The 25,442-nt window shown below is 31.8% G+C and overlaps 2 pseudogenes; one reads left to right on the top strand and one right to left on the bottom strand.

The window, feature by feature from the left end:
* Window positions 1–7,314: 7,314 nt before the first annotated feature.
* LOC120165093 lies at window positions 7,315–21,472 on the top strand (annotated as a pseudogene).
* Window positions 21,473–22,309: 837 nt separating this feature from the next.
* Window positions 22,310–24,889, bottom strand: LOC120165098 (annotated as a pseudogene).
* Window positions 24,890–25,442: the final 553 nt, after the last annotated feature.

The following is a 25,442-nucleotide window of genomic DNA, read 5'->3' as shown; positions in this document are numbered from 1 at the left end:
TGACATAAAAATAGCCTTGAATGATGCTCGAGAAATAATCATGACACCCGAGTTCCTTTAGAAAATAGTAGCATTATCGAAAGTATAGATTCAGTCCAGATATATCCTTAGGTAGTGTGCAAGACACTTAAAGTTAACTAGCTTTGGCGCAAGGTCCGACACTCAATGAGTGAGCTAATCGAAGGGGTTGACCGATGTAGAGATTTCGAGCAACCAACCTCGATAGACTAGAGGGGTAAGTGAACTCTGAGATACATAACCCTTAGTCGCACCATGATGTCTACCATAGAGTAGAGAGTGTAGTATACGAGTATACTCACTATTACAGTTATCAGTTAGCTTAATGCATGACATGAACACTTTTAGTATGGCTTAGTTGTTAGTGTGGCACTGGGCTAGTTAGCTCAGTATTTGAAATTTGTTTCCTTACGCAGGTTAGACGAGGAACAATCTGAGGAATTTTTGGGCCAACGGTGACTCAGACCCAGTTAGTGCAGAGTACGTCTCAAGTCATCTTTATAGATGGCATGTATACCTGTAAACCCCTTTGTATATTTTTGTATGGCTCATTTTTAAGCGATGATCTGTATGATTTGAAATAATATTTTGGGAGCTCCTGATGTAAATCATTTTATTTAAAATGTGGTTGATTCATTTAGCGTATTTTTTACAAATGGTCATTTTTAAAAAGGAAAAAATTTGGTTAGCCACTCAAGTGGTTCCATGTGGCATTCTGATCGGTCGACTGCGTGTCGTACTGGTTTAGGGTGTTACAATTACGAAGAGTTTCCTTTAAGTTATCTTTCAAACTTTTATACAACTTCAAGCAATCCGCTTTTGAAGTATTTCTACATATGCTTCTAACTTGATTGTTCAAATATGCATGAATTTTTCTCTTACCTTCATGTTCAACCCAAGAAAAAGCATATCCATGTTTTATAATTACTTTAGTTACCAACTCTCTACAGATTTTTTGGTCATAAACATTACCTTCTAGTCCCTCTGTTCTCAAACTATTATATTGTTTATATTTTTCAATGTGTTTTTGCATATTGGAGGTTCCATAATGCGAGTTACAAATAAAGGAAACAGTCTTATAATTTTTGCAAAGTGCCTCTCTTTTCCATCTTTAGTCTCTGTGGAATTAGTAACGAGAAAATGTTTCCAAACCTGACTTCGTCTCTTAGAAAAAGATTGTGAATCTGCTACAACATTATTGGTATCACTTGGAACCTCACATGCGTTAACATTAGATTCCATGTGTAACATCCTCAATACCAGGTTAGTGACCAAATTGTAATATTTCAGAAATTGGTGATTAAAGTAGGATAATTGAATAGTTCAATGATTTATTGGAAATATGATGAAGGTTATTTAGTAATTATTGAATGAATTAAAGGGTAAAATGGTAAATTGACAAGTAAGATTTTTATATTCATTTTATAAGAAAAGGAACCACGTGGGAAAGGAGAGAATTATCCAGAGTTTTCTTTCTTCTTCTTCCTCCTCCCGTATCTCCAAGCTCAAAGGTGAGTTTCTTTGTTTATGGATTAATTGTTGATTTTAAGGTTGGGTTTTGATTATTAGATGATAACTAAGGTTAAGGAAAGCTTAAGTTATCTTAAAATCAAAGTATGATGGAGTTATGAGGGATTAAAGATTTGAGGTTCTTGGTGAAATCTTGAAATAGAGTTCATAACTAGAGTTGGAAGTTAAATTTGACTTGTCAAGGGTCTAATTAAGAAGTTAGAAGCCATATAATTAGAATTAAAACATATTGCAAAGTTGGTTTAATTCTTTAGTTACATATGAGGAATAGAATTTTGAAGTTAAAGATGGTTTATATGGATATAACTTGGTTTAAGCATGTGTATATGAGTTGAGAACATGAAAGGGGATGAAAGATGAAGCATTTGAGTTGATTTGAGTAGATTTTCGGGATTAAAAATGAATTCTGGGCTATGTGCATCGATGCACATTCAGTGTTCACCGATGCATCAAGGGTAAATTTCCAAAAATTATTCAGTGTGTATCGATGCATAGGAAGTGCATCGATGCACCCATTAAAAATGGAAACATCGAATGCAATTAGTACATCGATGCATAAGGAGTGCATCGATGCACCCCCTTAAAATGAAAACATCGAAGGTGATTTGTGTATCGACGCATGAGTAGTGCATCGATGCACTTCAAGGGAAATAGAATTATACCTTTCTTTTGGTCTAAGAAATGATAGATTAGTGTATATCAATTGGATACTAATATGTATCAATGTATGATTATATAGATATCGAGCACGAACAAGTCCGGAACGATTATCAAGTTATGATTCGATCGCAGAGAGGAAATTATAAAAATGGATTGGAACTTAGTGAGGCCAAGGTGAGTGCGCATTATTTTATATATGATGTTTAATGGGAAATAAGACTAGTGACAAGTCTATTTTCTATAGTATTGTGCATGAAGTATGAACATGAACATGTGTTTGTTATGAGTGTCTGAGTTATATATTATGGTATGTGTTGACATGTTATTGTAGATGTATTTCATGGTTGATGTGAATTTATGCTATGTTATGATGATATGAACTATATGATATGATAAGAAATTATATGAATATAAAAGAGAAGTTATGTGATAAGATCTTTGAGATATTTAGAAATGGAATATAAGATTACGCGAATACGTGATATGGGATAAGTTAGGTAATAATATGGGAATATGGTAAAAAGTGAGTTTAGAAGAAATGATAGGAATGAAGTAATCAAATGTAAAGGTTATATAAACAATAAGAATGTGAGTTGTGCAAGTGAATAGTAGTATGAACATTTATGTGAAATAGTAAAATAAAATTTTATCATTGAATGAGAATTGAAACAAGATAGATAATATTGACCTATATGATGATATGAGAATAGTAGATCAAATAGGAGACTTGAACATAAGTGACAATAGGAACATATAAGATGAGCTAGATGGGAAAGATACATATGCTTAAATAAAATTATGATATATGGGTTGTATGATGGAAATCTACGTAGTCATATTAGAAAGTTATAGGTACTATATGAATTGAATTAGGTAAATAGATTATATTAGTATATAAATGAAATAATAGAAGTGATATATGTTTATGAGTATGACAGAGGTGATATGATCTAGGTGAATGTCATAGAATGAGGTATAAGCTATATGATGATATAAGTTATTTTATACATATATGATATAAGCTATTAATCAGGACATATGAGATTATGAGAGGAGAATATAATGATGTGAATACAAGTATAGGAAAAATGATATATATATATATATATATATATAAGGAAGATGAATTATATGAATACACATTTAGATGATGAAATGATGGATTATATGATATATATATATATATAAGATATAAAATAAGATATAAGCAATGTGACAAGAAATGTGAAATAGTATGAAAAGTGGATATGAGCTACGTGATATGTGAAAGTGATTTATGTGTTTATACGTATATGTGATTCAACTTATGTGACATAATCTACGTGCTATGTGAAAGTGAACTACATGTTTTTGTGAAAATGTGAAATGCCATAAATGATTATGCCCATGTTATGTGTCATGAGAGCTAGGGTATAGTTGGCATGCCAAGAGTCGAGGGTCTACGCGTCCTTCGGGACATATATGTATTATTTGGAACATGTGTTAGGTCTTTTGAGACACATACTTGATCCTTGGCATATGTATATGACTCTTAAGGAATTTCTACGTGGCCCTTAGGGACAACCTTATATGGTACTTCGGTGCTTTTCTACGTGGCACTACGGTGCAATTCTACGTGGTACTTCGGTGCATTTATACGAGCTGTGGTGACAGTATTAGTGCACAACCTCTATAGACTCACATATCTATAGTTCTTACATGTGTACATGGGCTAATAAAGAAATAACAACAAAATATTACATGTGACTTGTATGCTTTTGTGCTATGAATGGTATTATATGATTTATATGATGTGGATTGTATGATTAAATGAGTCAAATGTTGGTTAAAATGCTAGGTATAAGAGGATATGTATTAATTGATATAAACGATAATAATATTGATAATGAAATAAAGCTAATGATGGAAATGAGTGATGATAATGTGTATATGTTCTTATATGTAAATGATATATTGCATATGTGTTATAAGGATTTTTTACATGAATAAGGGTATGAGTGATAGTAGTAATTATTCATGCATGATTACAAGCTATAGTTTATATTTATGTTTATTGCCTCACTAAGTCATAGACTTAGCGTGTGATTGTTTCACACGTAGGTTACCGAAGTGAGAAGAGTAAAGAGCAATGTGGAGCAAGACATGTCAGTTCTCCTTACCAAAGGTCAGATCAGAAGAAGTGAATAATATGTATTTTAATACATAAAGTTCTAGTTGCCATGTATTCCAAATATATATTGTATAAGCTCTGAATAGTTCGGTAATGTTTTGAATAAGTTATATGTAATAATAAATTTTAAATTACTCACTATTTTATACAAGTAAAGGTTTTGAAAAGTCAATGTGACACTTCGGACTCGGATCCGGGTCGGATACGGGTTGGGGGTGTTATACCATGACTGCAAAAGCAAAGAAAAATATTATTAGTATTAAGTTGAACCTTACATGCACGCCAAATACACATAATGAATCACACAAATATATTAATAAACATTTAATAAATACACACATAATTCTATTAATAATATAGAGTCAAAAAAATTTGAATAGAATTTTTTTAAATAAATAATGTACTACGATATAGAAATATTCCTAGAGTCGCGTAGAATAAGTCTTTTTCAAATAGGAATTTTTATCGACTGGCGAATAATATATTTAAATTAGTGTGAATGAGATATACAATAAGATAAAAGTCATTCACATTACCACTTTGATTACTAAAACTCTTGTACTTAAAGTTTTTATTAATAATTATAGTAGAAAAATATTAATTTTTAGAATAATAACGATCGTAACAAATTTTAGTAATGAATTAATAGTGATAATTGTAATGATAATGGAAATAATAAAGTGACATGATATTAAAATAACTAACTAAATAAATTAAGTTAAAGTGAATCTTGAAAAAAAAGAAGTGAATATGATGTATTTGGAAATTGAAAATTGGAAGTTATCGGTTACGCCAACAAGCAATACCAAGGTAAGATGCTCATGCAACAAGGTAGGAAGGAGTTGGGCACTGGGTGAAGAGGCGTCTACGTGTGAGAGTTAAAGAAGAAACAGAGACGCATACGCACGACAATTGGAGCTAGCTGGAGTTTAGCGACGATTGAAACTACAGGACTGAGCGATATAGAGGAAATTCTTGAATTTTGAATTTCTTGAGTTAAAGAAGAACATCATACTTATATATATATTATTTGTAAATAATATTTAAAAGAAATTCTATATAAATAAAATTATAGTTTAACCTAAATAATGAGGTCTTTTTTATTTTGAATATATATAAGGAATTTTACTTTAATTTAAACGATAAAAGTTATTTTGAATAATAAATTAATTTAAATAAAATTGGTAATTTATTAAAATATTAGATTTATAAAAAAAATAGAAAGTTAAGAAGAATATAAAAGTAAGAATCTAATTGTAAGATTGAAAACGGTAATAAATAAAGTTTACTTATCTTACTTGTAATAAAAAAATATTAGATTTATAATAAAAATAATAGAAAGCAACTAAAACAAAGAAAATAATATTAGATTCATAATAAAAATAATATAAAATTTACTTATGTTACGACTAAAACTTAACAAATAAAGTTATTTATTATTTTTAAAAAATTTAATAAAAAATACTAAATTTATAATTGATAATAAATTTTTTTTATTTCTTTATCAAATAGTTCTCATTATAAATTTTTCATACGAGATTAATATAAAACTTTGATAACAAATTCTAATACATAAAAAAATTTTAATAACAAATTCTAACACGCATTATAGGATAATATTTCTATTAAAATTATCTATTTATCATCTCTAAATGATGGTTTAATTCAAAATATTGAAAAAATTGAGAATTGAAATTAGGCCTAAATGATAATATTAACAAACAAGAAGACATATTTTTACAAAAATATATCAATAATTGTATATATACTTAATTTTTTATTAGACTCATAACTAATTCAACTCGAATTGACATGATCTAAATGTTAATCTAAACCAAAAATCAATTGATCCTATATTGACCCGACCTGAAATCTAACCGATATGGTATTAACCCGACCTAAAAATCAACTGATCCAATATTGACCCGATCAAAAATTCAACTGATCCAATATTGATACGAACCGAAAATCAACCGATTCGTTAATCACCCGACCTAAAAATTAACCCGACCAGATCTGATTTATCGTACACCCGAACTAGATCCGAACAAAATTAAACCGAATTTAATATAGACTCAAAATTACCCGACTCGAAATGACCCGATCCAAACCTGATCCGAATGACCTGTTTGTCACCTCTAATATTTACTGTTTCTTTTCAGTATAATGAAACTATTTCTATGATAAATATTATATTATTTTTTAGAAATAAATATTTAAGTTAATAGTTTTCTCACTACTTTTGACTTTGGTTTACGATTGCCAGTGGTCTTTTAATAATTTAATAACTTGTTGTAGTTTGTTTGTCAATACAATCATATATGTTCGTATCTATTTTTGTTAATTTTTTTATGAATTTGTAACATTTTTCTTATATGATCCTTATATAATATCAATTAATTGTTTATTGTGTTAATTATTATAGGAACCTGTTCTAATTATATTTCATTTTTTAAAAATATTTTTAAATAAATTGAAGGTTTCTATTTGCATAAAAAAATCCACACTTAGTTTAAAATAAGAAGAAGAAGAAGAAAAGCACGTACTGATACTACTAATTAGTATATCTACATACTACATACTTTTATTTTAGAAGATAATGTTAGAAATTAGAATACAGGTGGACAGCACTATAGAGTAAAACCAAAGTCAATAAAACCTCCATAAATTAATAATATCGGGATTCACATAATTTTATTAATTTAAGAGATATAATAAATTAATAATTTATTAATTAAAAATTACATTATTCTTTATGAATAAAACATATATATTATATTAATTAATTAAATGATGTTCATGTCCAATGTTAGTAATTAAATAACCAGCGGTACTGATAGGTCGGAGATTAGCGTTCTCACTTGGGAATCCTGGCAAAGGACTTATCTTTCGAAGAAGTTGAGTTTCAGTTCGCACATCGTCTTAATAACCAGGCGATGCATCTGCTTGCGGCGGAAACGTCGTTGGGTGAAGTAGACCTTTTTGTGGTGGAGGATGCTCCGACAAGGGTCCTTAGAGAGACGGAAGAGGGCAGGCGGTGTTTAGACCCCCTCATGCTGACATATAGGTTGGGATTTCAACAAGTAGAAGGTTCGATCAAGCTTGGTTTTTGCTGGTGCGATCAAAGAGAAGATTTCCTTTAGGCAGAAGATAACAATGACTATTCTTTATTATTTTTCTTTTAGTTTTGTACTGCTTAACTTCTCAGCTTCCTTTTGACGTTTTGAGAAATTGCTTTTGTTTGGTTTACAACTTATCATGAATAAAAATTGACCTTCCACGTTTTAAATAAATAAATATATATATATATATATAATGGATACCCCTAAAAATAATGTTCATAATTCATTGTAGTACGTATTATTTAAAACTTAATTTAAGTATATATATGATAAGAAAATCAATGATTATATAAACAACATCAAATATCCACAATTTGTTAGTCCAAATCAAAACCAATCAACCATGGCTTCACATCTAAAATGTGTCAAAAAAATTAACCATGATAGATCAAATATGTAAATCTCTATGTGAATATAAGAGAAATCACTCAACGTGCACTCAAAAGATTTGTAACAATAGATTGATGAAAATTTTCATTTAAAAGTTAGTCAAGGTATAATATCGAACACACTCAAGCGACCATCTGAGCATCTTTCGGCTAACTAAGAAAATGTAATATTTATATTTATAATTTTATAGACTTATTAATTTATAATATTGAATGAACCATAAATTTATATAAGGGTCTTTCAAAAAATTATTATCTTATTAATTTGTCAAAATTATTAATTTAGACATTGAACGCAAGTCGAGACTAAGAAAAATAATTATTTTAGAGAAGTTATTAATTTAATGAGTATTAATTTATAAAGGTTCTACCATATTTTTTTCTTAAAAAATATATTTATATTTAATAATAGTTAACTGATGGATAATTGTTTGTCAAAAATTTTATTTGTAGTTGTAACGTTGATATTCACTTTTAATGATTCATTAAACTTAAATTGTTTAATTTTAGGTAAATTACGTATTTATTATCTAAACTATAATTTGGTACCTAATATTTTATTTTTTTAAATCGTACGTAACGTTTAGTTTTTATTTTATTTTAGTATCCCACGTTAAAAACTTAACGCGTTTGATACCTAAACTATTAATTTTGGTCTATTTTAATACCTAAACTTCAACAAAATCAAACTTAATGTTAAATTTTGAACAGATGTACTAAAATGAAACAAAACTAACTTTAGGTATGATTTTGAAAAAACTGATACTTTAGGTACTAAATACATAATTTACCTTTAATTTCAATAATCTGATTCAATAATTTTAAATATAACAATTTACCAATTAGCGATTATAGTTTAATGAGCTAATCTGCTTACTCCTAATTGTACCAATGTATCAATTAGCTTAACCCAACAGTTAAAATAGTAATGAGTAAATATTATAGCTCATTTTATAACGTAAAAATATCAGTGAGTTAATGAAAAATCGAGTACCGTGGCCTGCACATCATTTGATTCTTTCAAATAAAACAACATATGTTTACAAATCATTGATTCATTTTATGGACGGTGAAAGAGTTTTTAAAATCAAACTATATAATTGTTAGATTTAAAAGATTAAATTTATTATATTATTTAAAACTAATATTAATTAACAGAATATGCATGTCAACACACCTTTTCGTCCTACTAGGATTCAAACTCCTAAAAATAAGATAGAGTTCTACTATGATTTAAACTCTTAAAGATAGGATCCACAAGCACTATAAATAGCCATTGTAACTCACTATTGTAAAACACGATTTACAGACAAAATACATAGGAAAGCACGGAAATTAAAAAGGCAAAACTATTGTAAACGATTCGAAAAGAAAATAAAAGGTAACATTTTTTCGTTCATTTCTCGCATGTGCACGTTATTTTTCTTGAGATTTGGTTCGAATAACCCAAAACGTGGGTTGCGCCAACGACCAAAAATGGGTGAGGTTTCGAAGTTTCGAACCTAGATCCACCCCGAGGCGTGTTCATTTTTTATCCCCCTAATGCACAATATCGACTTTAATTGTCTTTCAAATTTGGCCACAATCTTTATTTTTCTTTATATTAGTCCTTTTATTTATTGTATAAATATTTTTATTTATTTATTATTTACATTATTGTCATTATATAATATATATACGTATGTTTTTTAAATGATTTTCAATTGATTTTTTACACTATATATTATTATTATATACATATATATTTTTTATTTATTATATCATTTGGTTATTTTTTAATACTATATATATATAAGATATATATATATATTGTAATTATCTTTATTTAGTTTTTTTTACTTTATCATTATATGTATATGTGTTTTTAATAGTTTATTAATAAGCCAATTATCATTATATGTATACTTTATATTTGATTTATATATTTTTATTTTTATTTTATTTTTGTTTTTGTTTTTTTATTTGTTTATATTATATTTTCATATTACTATCATTATTGTTATTATTATTATTTTTCTATTTTACTCATTTATATATATATATATATATATATATATATTAATATTTCATTTATTTATTTATTTTTCTTTTTATTTTATTTTATTTACTTATTTTTATTCTTCATTTTTTTCATTTTTTTTCATTTTTCCCTCTAACACATCTTATGACTTTTTAAGGGTATTTTCGTCAATTAATCAGAGGTAAGTAATTCATGATCAAATTTTACCTTTTAATTTAAAATTATAATTTTCTTAATTAAGACAACTGGAAATTACGTAGTACCGAAAGGGCGGTTCAAGGGTGCTAATCCTTCTTTTACTGTAACCGACTCCCGAGCCATACATATTTCTGGTAAGACGCAGATCAGGTAAGAAATAGGGTATCCGATCAACCCATTTGTTTTAAATAAATGATCGGTGGCGACTCCAATCCACATTTTTCAAGTCGAAGCCCAATTCCGTGGCTCACCCAAAAGACGGGTACGACAGCTTGGAGACTCTGCTGGGGACACAGGTAAGTGAGTCAGGCTAAGGTAATTTCCAGTTGTCTTTTTAACGAAAAGGGTAAGTTTAAATTTTAAGTTAACATTTCGATCCTTATTTCTTACTTTTGATTATATTTTTTTGAGTAAATAGTTGAACTGACCATTTTCTCAATGATTTCAGCCTTCCAAACTTTTTCATCTAAAGGCTCTATACCCGAGCTCCAAACCTATTTTAAGTGGGGGTGAAAGCGACGCCTTCGTGTGAATTTATTCATCGTATGAGCCTAGCAAGTAACCTTTGGGATTCATATACCTTATGCCTTCGTGTGAATTTATTCTCCGTATGGGCATAAGGGAATGTATCCTCCCGAGTTTAACTTAATCCACACAAGCTTGTAATGGGCTTAGGACTAAGGGTCTGGTAAGCCCAAGGGGGCACCAACAAGGAGAACTCGGGTACCTTTTTTAGAACCTAAACCGGGAGACTATGGAGAAATAGAGCCTACCCCAAAACCTCATTTCAAACACTAGGATGCCAGAATTATTTCATGCTTTACTTTCTGTTCAAAGCATGCGAACTAGACAAATATGCGGTTAGGATTTGTTTGAAATTAGCATGCGGGATAGAGATCATGTCTGAGTAGGAATACTAACCATGTTCGGGTAGATATCATGTGGAGTAGGATTTTTCATTTTATTATTTTGATTTATCTTACTAACTCTTTTCATTTTTTTATTTTATTTTATTTACATCATATGCATCATTTAAAAGAGGCGTTGATCCACCAAAAACGTGTTTGTTAAACATGAATAATCTGCATTAATGGACAAAGAGGTTGTAATACAAGAGATGAAAATACAGATGATAGTCTACAGGGCGACTATGTGTCACATTCAATCCAGAAGACGTGGTACCCGCAATCGAAGAATATGTCACTTTGCTACATTGTAAAGGACTCCGAATGGACCGAAATTTACACCGAGCACACTAAAGTCAAATTTTTGAGAGGCAAAGGTTGCAGGGGCAAGACGAGGAAAAAAGTTACTGACCCGAAGATTCCTTTCGAAAACTACGAGAACAAGATGAATTCCAAAAACAAGTCGATAAGCTTCGGATTGAGGACTTCAATGACACTTTCGTTAGAAACAAGCTCGACAGAGAGTGAAAGTCAGAGATGCAGTCATTCGAGACCTTTTTTTGGGGCAAATAGCTTGTCACTTGCACATTTTGGCCAAAGGAGCCTGAACGGTTCGACAGGGTATTCAACCGATGACAGACGAAGGAAGAAGACTAGTCAACATATCAGAAGTTGTCAGGATATTTTTGTGTCTTAAAAGATAAAACACTTTTGTCCCCAATAAGGATTATTCATAATAACATACATGTTTTTGGATCAATGCCTCGAACATTTCATGCATTTTGCATTTTGCATCTACATTTCATTTTTAAGCATTTTCATGAAATTAAGTCATGGAGGATTCGATGAAGTGGATTTAACCACATAGAAACAAGATTGTAACCTTAAAGAAAAAACTGAAAACAATACAGTGAGAGCCTGATCAGCTGATTGTAGGACAAAGCCTGCCAGGATGATCTAAGAAAAGAATCCCCATATCCTAAGGGCTACGATGTTAAAGCTGTTACCACATAAGAAGCCCCAAACATTCCTCTAAAAACTGTAAGGCGCTTGCCGAAGAAGAGGGCATGACATATACCATTTGCACTTAGAGGATTGTTTTGTTTGAACACTCTTCATCTTTCATGTTTGCTTAGTCTTTTTAAAAGGATTGAATTTATGCTACTTTCTATGGTGGAGCAATTGAACAAATCTTAATCTTTAGTTCTTCGAATATTAAATGAATTAAGGATCCTTTTAATTCTTCAAGAATTATAGATTTTTGACATATGGCAAGATTAGACATTTCTTATCTTGTCTCAAACCCCAAGATAAAATACCTCGATTCTTTACCCAAAATAACTCATGGTCATTACCAAAAAAAACCAAATTTTGACATTACCTCCCTTTGAAATTCTTGAACATTGCCTTTATCTTTTTTATACACCCATACATCTCTTTGAGTCAAATAAAGTCACACCATTGTCTTTTTAGACTCAAAATTGACATTTTAATACCATTAAAACCCAAGGCATTGAGTTGTTCATTTGAACAGAAGCATTCTTCTAACTTGGAGCATTTCGCAGATAGATGAACGACTTTCTTTCTTTATCCCTTCACAACAGGAGAAAATATATATCCCTTGTGTCCTCTTTTGAGCTTGTAGTATTTTTCTTCTGATTCAACCCTAACCAAGGATCACCCTCTACACTGGGGGCAAGGTGGAAGAAATCTGCTCACATGAGTGAAGGCATCAATCCAAAGGAGATACCAAAAGGTGGACCAAGTGGCAAGTGCGAAGATCCAATCAAGAACAAAAAAAAAAGAAGCAAAAAATAAATAAAAAAGAGAATCAAGAACAAAAAAGAAAAGAAGAAAAAATCAAAAGAAAAAGGGACAAAAAGCACATGCAAAGATTCCCTAAAGACAAATGGCACATCAAGCTTCAAACTATAAGATTGATCAAGCACAAACATTCCCGAATCATTGAATCACTTCACTCGAAGATCATAGAGCATCAAGAGAGAGACATTTTGAGCAAGACATGATTGAAGGCATCAGAATGAATTGATCCTTGGTTCAACACCCTGAAACTCTTGTTTGGGCCTATTTATCCTTTTCTTTCATAACCATGAACCCTGACCTACATTATGTGCCTTAAAAGTCCCTTCTAATCATACATGGATTTCTAAACAGAAAAGACTATCTTCAGATTTCATCCCGCCCATCAGGATTAATCTTTGTTTTCAAAAAAAACAATGTAATTAATGCATGGTAGAGAAAAATAACAAAGGGGGGTTCAAGACGTAAATCTTGAATAACGTCTTGAAACCAAAAGAGGGTTCGAGTTGAAAACCTGAAAAGGCAGCTCGAATATAAAAATTGTGCAACTGAGGCGATTACACAAATTCCTTGATACGACATCACACAACCTGAGTGTGACCACAAAGGTTGAGAGTTAGAGAACACTTCCAGTAAAGGAGCATGCAAGCTACCCCATCAAACCGTTGAGCATCAAATACCAAACCTATGAGTATCAAATGCCAAACCTTTGAGCATCAAATGCCAAACCTTTGACCAAACATAATAACCTGAGATTTTTTTATCCTTTCCTTACTTAACCACTTCCCAAAAATAGCTTTGATCTTGGCACTTGTCAAATAGCTATAATTCATTGAAGGATTAACAGTATAATTAATTCTTTGATATCCGATGAACTCTAGTTTATGATCGTCAATTGTAAAACCGTGAAAGTGACAATATTTTCAAACTTTGGATCAAACATTTTTCAAAACTCTTTTAATTGATATTTTCATAACTTTGAAAATAAGAGAAAGAAAAACATTTTTTCAAACAAGGCAGTCTCTCTAGAGTGGATCTTGGTAAATGACATGTGACTTTTAGACACAAAACTCATGCTCAGAATCAATGCTGAAGCAAGAAATGAGGAACATTTGGGGCATCTTTGAAGATTCAACATCAAATATTGGGGCATTTTTTGATATTGGGGCATTATTTGGGGATTCAACATCCTAATGCAAATTATCATACCTTTTTCAGGAGATAAAATATAACCAATTCATGTTACATGCATCTTATGCATACATTTTAGAGCATCATATTTATCATTTTCCACATACATAATTTTTTGCAGCTTTTAGAGTCAACTTTCGACTTCAAGAAGAAGGATACTCGATTCAAAAGCACCTTTAAAGATTCATGTTGGTTGCTTAACTCAGCAGCAAGAAGCTACACTTCGATCAACTCGACAGATTGAAAGTTTCTCTCGAACTCACAATTTGCTCGAGCGTAGATTTCAATTCACAACGAAGGATATCTAGCTCGAAGCCAAACATCCACGATTTCAAATCCACGACGGAGGATCGGCCACTCAAGAACACAAGTTCAACTTTAAACGAAGGGACGGCTGTTGTCAACAATATTCCAATTTCGGAGACAATTTCAACTTCACAGCGAAAGATATTGGACTCCAGACAACGCAAGTTCAACTTCACGACGAAGGGACCGTTGGTTGTCAATAAACAATTTCATTCAGAGTCAATTTCAACTTTACAACGAAGGATATTGGACTCCAGACAAAGCAAGTTCAACTTCACGACGAAGGGACCGCTGGTTGTCAATAAACAATTTCCCAATTTCAGAGCCAATTTCAACTTCACAGGGTAGGATATTGAACTCAAGACAACGCAAATTCAACTTCACGACGAAGGGACCGCTGGTTGTCAATAAACAACTTCCCAATTTCAAAGCCAATTTCAACTTCACAGCGAAGGATATTGGACTCCAGACAACGCAAGTTCAACTTCACGACTAAGGGACCGCTGGTTGTCAACAAACAACTTCTCAATTTCAGAGCCAATTTCAACTTCACAACGAAGGATATTGGACTCCAGACAACGCAAGTTCAACTTCACGACGAAGGGACCGCTGGTTATCAATAAATAACTTCCCAATTTCAGAGTCAATTTCAACTTCACAGCGAATGATATTGGACTCCAGACAACGCAAGTTCAACTTCACGACGAAGGGACCGCTGGTTGTCAACAAACAACTTCTCAATTTTAGAGCCAATTTCAACTTCACAATGAAGGATATTGGACTCCAGACAATGCAAGTTCAACTTCACGACGAGGGGACCGCTGGTTGTCAATAAACAATTTCCCAATTTCAGAGCCAATTTCAACTTCACAGCGTAGGATATTGGACTCAAGACAACGCAAGTTCAACTTCACGACGAAGGGACCGCTGGTTGTCAATAAACAACTTCCCAATTTCAGAGCCAATTTCAACTTCTCAGCGAAGGATCTTGGACCCAAGACAACACAAGCTCAACTTCACGACGAAGAGGCGGCTGATTGTCAACAAAATTTCATTCAGAGTCAATTTCAACTTCACAACGAAGGATATTGGACTCGAGACAACACAATTCCAACTTCACAACGAAGGGACGACTGGTTGTCAACAAACAATTTCCCGGTTCCAGAGCCAATTTCAACTTCACAACGGAGGATATTGGACTCGGAACAATGCTACTTACTTGGATTTCAATTTCACGATGAAGGATATCCAATTTCAGGCTTAACTTCACGACGAAGGGGCCACCCGCGGTTTCAACTTCACGACGAAGGGAATCCTGCACACAAGCATCATCCATCTTTAGATTGGATTTCAACTTCACAACGAATGATAACCAACTCAAAGAAGGAGTATCTGTCAACAAAGACCTTCGAGTTCGACTACGCTCAACTCCAAGGCACATCATTTACAGCATAACTCAAGGCTAGAAGGGTTATCTGCCATCAAAATTGTCGAGTTTGATTCCATTAAGCTCGATGACACATCAATCGCACTACTTTCCGGTTGCAGTCGAGGTTTTCAAGTCGAGAAAATGATCTGGGTTAACCGTGCTTTAGTGACAAGCAACAATTTTCAAGCAAAAGCTATCTGTCAATGAAGATTTCTGAGTTCGATTTCGATCCAAGGTCATTAAACCGAGAAGAAGACCGAAGGGCAACGAGAAGCCACGTATTGATTCAAATTCCGAACTACGGCTTCAATTTCATATCATTTCAAGATGAACTCGGCTTCACGACGGAGGAGTCATCCGTAACTCAATTCGACAAGGAGTTATTGAAACATCAGAGTCAATTTTAAACTCCACCGAACGAAAAGTGTGTCTTTTAATCTTTGCCCTATCTCTGTTACATGACTATGGGCAAAGAGGGGCATCTGTCAACACACCTTTTCGTCCTACTATGATTCAAACTCCTAAAAATAGGATAGAATTTTGCTAGGATTCAAACTCCTAAAAATAGGATAGAGTTCTACTATGATTTAAACTCCTAAAGATAGGATCCACAAGCACTATAAATAGCCATTGTAACTCACTATTATAACACACGATTTACAGACAAAATACAGAGGAAAACACGGAAAATACAAAGGCAAAACTATTATAAACGATTCGAAAAGGAAATAAAAGATAACATTTTTTTTCGTTCATTTCTCGTATGTGCACGTTATTTTTCTTGAGATTTGGTTCGAATAACCAAAACGCGGGTTGCGCCAACGACCAAAAATGGGTGAGGTTTCGAAGTTTCGAACCTAGATCCACCCCGAGGCGTGTTCATTTTTTATCCCCCTAATGCGCAATATCGACTTTAATTATCTTTCAAATTTGGCCACAATCTTTATTTTTCTTTTATTAGTCCTTTTATTTATTGTATAGATATTTTTATTTATTTATTGTTTACATTATTGTCATTATATAAATATATATATGTATGTTTTTTAAATGATTTTCAATTGATCTTTTTACACTATATTATTATATATACATATATTTTTTTATTTATTTATATTCATTTGGTTATTTTTTAATACTATATTTATTATTATATATATATATATTTAATATTTACTTATAAGCGTACTATATATATATATATATATATATATTATATATATATATATATATATATATTTGTAATTATCTTTATTTAATTTTTTTACTTTATCATTATACGTATATATGTATGTTTTTAATTTTATTAATAAGTCAATATCATTATATGTATATTTTATATTGATTTATATATTATTTATTTTTATTTTTGTTTTTGTTTTTTTTTTTTTATATATATTATATTTTCATATTACTATCATTATTGTTATGATTATTATTTTTCTATTTTACTCTTTTATATATATATATATATATTATATTATATTTCATTTATTATTTATTTATTTATTTTTCTTTTTTTATTTTATTTACTTATTTTTATTCTTCATTTTTTCATTTTTTTCATTTTTTTCCTCTAACACAACTTATGAATTTTTAAAGGTATTTTCGTCAATTAATCAGAGGTAAGTAATTCATGATCAAATTTTACCTTTTAATTTAAAATTATAATTTTCTTAATTAAGACAACTGGAAATTACGTAGTACCGAAACGGCGGTTCAAGGGTGCTAATCATTCTTTGACTGTAACCGACTCCCGAGCCCGACATATTTCTGGTAAGACGCAGATCAGGTAAGAAATAGGGTATCCGATCAACCCATTTGTTTTAAATAAATGATCGGTGGCGACTCCAATCCACATTTTTCAAGTCGAAGCCCAATTCCGGGGCCCACCCGAAAGACGGTTACGACAATACAAATATTCAAAATAAAATATGTTATTATATTAATTTAAAACTATCACATCAATAATTTTATTAATTGTTTAATAATATAATATAATATTAAAATGATCAAATAAAATTAATTTGGTGAACAAAATATTAATAATCCAGTGACTAATCCAAATATTAAAATACCAGCTAAATTAATTAAAGCATAATCATCATTTCTTTTTTATTATTATTTTATCATGTCATTGATAATGAGCTCCGAATATGTAACTGTTCGAATCTAATCTTTTAAAAAGAATAATATTTTTTTTACCGTTGAGTCATTGAGGTTATTCAATGAGTTTATCAATATTTTATTTTAAAGTCTAATAATGACATAATATAATTAATAATCTAATGCCTATGGGTGTAGTTCACCTTAAAATTAGGGTTTATATTTTATAGCATTATTTAATTTTCCAGTTACATGATAAAATTGAATGGATGTGCATCATTGCCACCTTATATTCCCCGCTTTTGATCAACAAATTGATTACCCAAAACAATAAACACACCTTTGCCAAATTAGGGTATGGAATATGTAAGTCTGATTTTAGAATATGAATGCAGTCGTTTTAATTTAGAGCTATACACATGATATTAAATATTAATCAATTAATAGGTTTCCAATTAAAGCAAAATAAAACTATATAGGATATTAATTACGATGTCCAAAATATATTATTCCTCCATTTTAAGCAAATGATAAAGATTGAAAACTAAGTTAAGCCAGTTTCCTTTATGGGTTTTACACCCTTTTCTTACATTCTTATACAAACATATTATTTATTATGACAATCACTAAATTTTATATTTTTATGATTATATTAATGTCAGTAAATATAAGTTAAATTGCAGATGTTTTAGTATTTTATAGCCAACTCCGAGCGATGCTGTCCATGGCTAAAACTGATCCCACAAGCTTTAAGCGATGACTTGTAATTCTTTTTAAATGATTTAATCATGACTATGATGATTAAATTGTGATTATTAACAGTCAAAATTTTTCGTGAAAGCGAAATCAACCCAATCTAAAGTCATATAGTAAAGGAGGCTACCTATTACTGTAAATATATACAACAAAAATAAGGGGTTTGATGAGTCAGCTCAGACGTTTGTATAATTTGCATGCAATAAATAAGCTGCAACCTCGCTCGTCTCTATGAAAAATGAAAAGTTCCTACACTCATAGAATTAGAAAAAAAACCATTGAGAAAATCTTACTGTATAGCTTTGATTTAAATCAACCCACTTTCACAATCTGCTAAAACCAAAGCAAGGGTTTAACCCTTTTTCATTTGCCCGCCGGCCGCCTCGGATCAGAGGTCAGAGATTCTGTAATCTCGGTTTTCTGGTGTTTCCTCTTTCTTTTCCAGTGATTTCATGAGCTTTTTGTTGGTTTGATTTGAAGTGTTTTTCGTAAAAGATTATATGCTGATACATGTATATGTATAATGTTTGTGAGTTTATGAGATTTTCTCGATGGAGTTGACTCACTGAGTTGAAGTACAGGCTTCTGCACTCGAAGGCTTTGGGGGGAAGGCTTTTGAGTTTCCAGCTTCTGGTCTTTTGGGTCTGTGAAAGAAATCTGAGTGAAGATCATGAAAAAGCTCATCTTTCGCCATTTTATCACATTGTACCACTTGGTAATAATCATCGTTCTTAAATTTGTACCCTATATGTATATGTTTACGTATACGTATAAGATTGATAACTTTTCTGGGTTTTTTTTTGGTTGCAGGAAACAATGAAGTTCAGATGCCTTATTTGGATGTCCTTTTGCAGATGGAAAGCAAAGGGTATATGTTCTGTCCTAACTAAGAATAACAGTTGTATTAATAATATATCTACAATACAAAACCTCTATTGTATGTTATCTAAACCCTAGACTTAGTTTCGGATATTTTAATATATATTTTATCAAAAGTAAGTCGAGAAATATTTATCAAAAGGAATCATTTATATACGCTATATTAATTGTCCAATTCTAACAAACTCTTGGATAAAGTCGAACAAAATACTTGAAAACTTGATTTGAAAATTGTCCCCATATATTTATATATGCTTTCTTGTGTCCTGAATTTAGCTCAAATTTCAATTCACAATTAAAAAGAGTACTTGAAAGATACCTTTTCTTTTGTCGGGGAGTTCATTGATGAATCGTGAATGGCAAAGAATATAAAAGGTCAAATTATTTTTCCTTGCAGGTCAATAACTTGTATATGTATGTTGAAGAAAAACCCTAATTTTGATGGTTCTTTTTCAACTTTTTTTTTTTTTTTTGCAGGAATGTGGAGGGAGAAGCCTTTTGTATGGAACCCAAATCTGAACAATGACACCAAATAAGAGATGGGGCCTTTGATATTCCTTACCAATCCCATTTCAACTCTAATCTCTTACCAGGTTGGGTTCATGTCTTCATCACTTGTACCACTTTTGAGAATTTTCTAACCCATTGCTTTGTTTGGTGCTAGATTATCAGTATGGCTGCTCCAGTTTTGACCACGATTTCCAGCAACCAATGTCACTTACCAGCAAGCTAGCGATTCCACATTTCGAACCGGTACGTTACGATCTAGATTTAACAAAATTTAAACTTCATATTTTGGATTGAACCGAACATGAATAAGCAAAATTTAATATATTTAAAACGTCTTATTTTCTTGTATGTATGTCAGAGTTTAGTCCGGGTAAAATATCGAGCACAAATAAAATTATTGATTTCATTTTATCAGGGAAACACACAACTTTCAAAATGGAAGGAAACACGAGATTAACGACGACCCCATTGGAATGGATGAGAGGAATAAGAACAAGAAAAGAAGTTATCCTCCTTTGAACAACAGCTATCCCATCAAATTAAGCAAATCAAATTTTCAAGGTATGGGAATTTGCAGTTTCTAACCAAAACAATAAACAATTAATGTAATCATAATCAATTCCTTTTTTTTTCTGTATGTGTGCGTTTTTAGTTGAATATGCCAGTAAGGAGAAGCCAGAGCTAAGTGACAAAATCACAACTCTTCAAAAGTGGTTTCCCCCTACGGAAAGGTAAGCCTCCATTTGTATATATATACATAAATTAATGTTAGAAATAGCATATTTGTTTTAATTGTATTTTATGTGGGTCTGGTTTGATAAATTACTGCAGACAGATACGGCTTCAGTTCTTCAAGAGGCTTCTATTTATATCAAACTTCTCCAAGAACAAATTCAGGTATATTAACTGATTTTTATTTGTTTGTTTACTTTTTCTTTTTTTACATTCCGCTGTTGAATTTCTCTCAGATCTGAGCAGTTCATACAAGAGTCTCAGAGCTATTCATCCACAGGTAATTATTTCAACAGTGGACTAAGTATTATATAAATTATTTATTTGGACGATATCATAAAAGTGGAAGGATTAAATCATGTCAAGTTAAACTGAAGAGAATAAATCTCAAATTTAAGGTAGTGGAGGGGCCAAAACCATAATTCAACGTATTCTTTTGAAATTTTCTTTTTGGGTTTTTATTCCTCATTGTAACAATGTATAATTTAAATCTTATTTTATAAAATTGCATTTATTTAGCAGGAAATCGGAAGGAAGCAACAAGATCTAAGAAGTAGAGGACTTTGCTTGGTTCCCATCTCATTTTCCCAGAGGGTGACAAAGGAAGCTGGAGAATTCAAATAAAATGTGAATGCAAAAGCATTGCCATAGTTTTATCCCATACATATACATACTTTATTTCCAACTTTAATTGCTGAAATTTATTGGGGGTAAAGAAGAGTAGCATTTGGTTTGATTTATGGTTTTTGATGATGTTTTGGGTTTTATTCCTCATTGTAACAATGTATAATTTAAATCTTATTTTATAAAATTGCATTTATTTAGCAGGAAATCGGAAGGAAGCAACAGATCTAAGAAGTAGAGGACTTTGCTTGTTCCCATCTCATTTTCCCAGAGGGTGACAAAGGAAGCTGGAGAATTCAAATAAAATGTGAATGCAAAAGCATTGCCATAGTTTTATCCCATAACATATACATACTTTTATTTCCAACTTTATTGCTGGAAATTTATTGGGGGTAAAGAAGAGTAGCATTTGGTTTGATTTATGGTTTTTGATGATGATACTATGCGTTTCAAAAAATATAATTTTAATCGTTGTTATTTTATATTATTTTCATTTTCATTTTTGTTTGATATTTTGATTTTTAACATTTATTCTAATAGATAACATGCATTTTCTTTCCTACTATTTTTTTTTTTCAATCATATTTTAGGTGATAGTAATATACACAAAGATGTGAATTTAAATTTATTTTTTTTTTTTCTTTTTGAATAATTTAGGGTGATTCAAAGTAGTATATCTTAATATTGTTTGAAAAGATAATTGTAGGAACTAAACGATATCGGTTAAAATGAATTGTTGTCATTCTTTTAAATCCAAGTTCAAACATAAAATTTTTACATTAGTGATGGAATGGTAGTGGTGATACTGGTGGAGGACTCTCATACAACACCGCTTCGTGTTTATCATACATTGAGTATGATAAGATTATATATAATAATTTTGTGCGGAATTTAAAAAAGGTATAGTTAAGGAGAAATATCATATTTTTATTAAAATCTACTTAATAATATATTTTAGAATCTTGGACCGCTATATATACATTAAAAAGAGGATATGTACACTTTGAAGCACCCTGAAGAAAGAGAGAGGCTGCAGCAGATGGCTCACATTGCAATCTTACACTTTTGCTTCCTAACATGTTTGAATCTCATCAGGATCGATTGATTTCCAACAGGAGTTGTGTGATGTATGTTACACCAAGATCGGAGTGTCGAAAAACATTCACCAGAGCAAAACCGTCCGTCCATTTGATGCCATCAACGTATTCGATCAGAGCTCACCATCCCATCAATACTCTTCTTACTCTGTCCGCAAGCTGATCTCGAGCTCGACTGCTCGTTAAGGAAACTCATGGCTGTCATCCAAAAGAAGTAACATCGTAAAAAACTCGAGGTCTTCCCTTTCCAGATGACTCAACAGGGTTAGCAACCAAGAGTTCAGTGTCAGGGCCTCGGTTGACAATAATCACTCGAAATGGGTGAAGCATCTCCTCCTTTAAAACGAGAACATAAGGCATTTAGATGCTTGGGATCCACAATCTTTTTTCCATTTGCTTGCCGAATAAAAAGGTCCAAATTACGGTAGCCTTTCACACTTGAAGAGAATCTACCATGAGCGATCTACATGATATACAATAACATTCGTAAAATTGCAAGCAAAGACAAAAAAAAAAAAAAGGAATGTGTATCAAAGCCACATTATCAAAAGAAATACTAGCGATTACGTCATAGTAAATTCAGAGAAATCAAAACATCCCATTTCATTGCTTTCCAGACAACAAGAACCGTGACAGCAAAGGCACCATAAAGATATTAAGGAGAGTTCAGAATCTAGAGATTGATAAATACTAACTTGATTCCAAATATATTGAGTACCTCATGACAAGAAGTTGATACATTTCATCGTCAAAAGTATCTCTAAAGAAGTCAAACAATTACCTGAAAATCAAAGTCTTTTGACGTCCTCAGAATGTCGTAAAAGAGTCCTTTATGGTCTGCACATTGTATTTGAAGCAATGTATGAGCAGGGCTCAACAAATGGTATACAGTAACAGTGGCCTTCTTCAATGTCATCAGATCAGATTTGAGTTCCTTTGAGCTGGCCTCTTTGCTAGCCAATCATAAGTAAATAACTCTTCTGCAACTGCAGGAGAGAGAGACGGCAGTGCCTTCAGGCTGTCATTCCGGCCTTGCCAAATGAAGCTCGCAGCTGATACAATAATTCCCCAAAAAAGCAATCAGATGTTCGTTGGTGTCATCTCGTCTCTTTTTCGTATGTAAAAGTTCCCTGTGAGACAGTTACGCATTAACAGAGGGTAATAAAAATTCCAACCAGGTTTAAGTAGACTTAACTTGGGAGACAAGAAGGCATAAACTATAACTTATTAAATTGTTGGGCATGGTTATTAACTTCTCTAAAATAAAAAGGAATGCCTATTTTGCAAAAGTTTAGACCATATAACAAGTACAACGTATTACTCTCCTTTGATTGTATATGTAAAAATTTCCACAGCATCACATCTTCATATCCATCTCTGCTAATATTTACTAGACCACAGATCTTAATCTACTAAAATCGACTACTCTAAAACCCAACATTCATAGAAGTCCAAGAAAGAAATTGAAGCAGTAAAAAAAACAGAAATTAAGCAACAAATATAACATACCAACGAGTCATCATAATGACATATGGGAGCTTTTCAGAACAAGGTATGCACTCAAGACAGATAAGTGTCGAAAACATGTGTCAAAGAAAACAAAATTTGCAAACAGTAATTCACTCAACCAAAACTTTCTTTAAGGACTCATTCCATCCGTGATGAAAAACAAGTCCATAACTCTACCATCCGGCGTCGTCATAACTTTCACTCTTTGAATTGAAAACTCGAGGTCCGACAGTATCCTGGTAACATCTATACACAAGACGATAGAAAAAAGTCCTATCAGTCGCCTAGTAGTCTAAATAAACATGCTAAAATAATCAACAACAGCAAAAGAAAAGGTAAATGAATTCTTGGTCCTAACCGTGCAGTAATCCCTTGCGGTCCAAGCAACAAAGTTCCAACAAATAACCGAACAAGAATGGGTTGAGCTTCCATTTCCATCTCCTCGTTGCTGATAATTAAAGAGAAAAAATGGAACCGAACACGAAGGGCACATCGATAACAACCTATTTTTCAAGCTTTCCCAGTCAATTCTAGACGAATTCGAAACATTAGGAACCAACCAGAAAACTATGTAACACCATCTCCCATCCGTCGAAAAATCTAACAATAATTTTTAAAAAATGAAGAAAAAAATTAATATTATCAATTTTGCAAGCATTTAATTAAAAAATTCAATCAAAAGAATTGAAGGTACCTCGGATGATTGAAAGCCCGAATTCGAGAAGGGTGCGGCAAAGATCGCATCCGAGACCGGGCTTATCGGGGCAACTAACGGTGACGATGGTTGGCTCCGATGGTTCTTTGGGAAACTGGATTAAAACGATGTCGTCACATGGAATAACCATCGTCGTCGACTCCGGAGACGATGTCGGCGTAGATAGAAGATTGGTGTGATAGTACGGCGGCGAGGTTTTGAGATTAATGAGTTTTTGGTTTTAAAAATGGAGGGACGCTTCTCTTCAGTTGTTTGTTGGGTTTAGGTGGGACCGCTTTTTTGTCACCCACGTCAGATTGTGACGTGGTAACACGTACTGTTGGTGTTAGATACAAGGGTGTTTTCGTGATTTTGTAACCGTGAGCTGGTGATGATGAAGGTGCAGCGCAGGGGATTCTCCCGTGGACTTTAGTGGCCGTCTTATAAAATTTCAAATAATTCCTACAGAGTTTTCGACAAATATTCTCTCTCTTATATTTAGGGACATTAATCATTTTTTTTGCGGAAAATCGATGACCGTAAACAATAAATAATCTAATATATCTATTTAGATGTGAGCATTCGATCGTTCGAGTTAAGTTAAAAAATTTTGAGTTATTTGAGTTGATGAGTCATATTTTACAACTCGAACTTAACTTGATATTTTTCGAGTCGATTCAAGTTTAAGAAATTTGAGTAAAGTTATTTAAATCAAATTATTCAAGTTTCTATACTAATTTTGTTATAATTATTATATTATTATGAAAATATTTTATTCT

Source organism: Hibiscus syriacus, unplaced genomic scaffold (genome assembly GCF_006381635.1).
Source record: "Hibiscus syriacus cultivar Baekdansim isolate YM2019G1 unplaced genomic scaffold, ASM638163v2 tig00111569_pilon, whole genome shotgun sequence".
Taxonomy (NCBI): Eukaryota; Viridiplantae; Streptophyta; class Magnoliopsida; order Malvales; family Malvaceae; genus Hibiscus; species Hibiscus syriacus.
This window is presented reverse-complemented; position numbering and strand designations above follow the sequence as displayed.